Source organism: Calidris pugnax, unplaced genomic scaffold (assembly GCF_001431845.1).
Source record: "Calidris pugnax isolate Ruff unplaced genomic scaffold, ASM143184v1 scaffold191, whole genome shotgun sequence".
In the NCBI taxonomy this organism is placed as follows: Eukaryota; Metazoa; Chordata; class Aves; order Charadriiformes; family Scolopacidae; genus Calidris; species Calidris pugnax.
In genome coordinates, this window is record NW_015090927.1 from 197898 (window position 1) to 198195 (window position 298).

Genomic DNA, 298 nt, shown 5'->3' on the forward strand with positions numbered 1-298 from the left:
CACAGGAGCACATTCTGCAGCACAAAACCTTGGGGTACAGCAAAAAGGGGGCCAGTGGGTGCAGGATGTGCCCCCCCCACGTCCTCGTAGGGTTCCCGTGAGGTGCAGAATGTGGCCCCCCCATGCTATAGGGGTCCCCCAGATGTGGCCCCCCATGCAGGGGGAGTGTGTCCCCAGGGTGCAGGCTGTGGACCCTTCTACTAGTGGGGTTCCCCGGGTGCAGGATATGCCCCCCCCCATGCTGGGAGGGGGTCCCCCAAGTGCAGGATGCAGACCCCCTTGTACAAGTGGGCCCCCA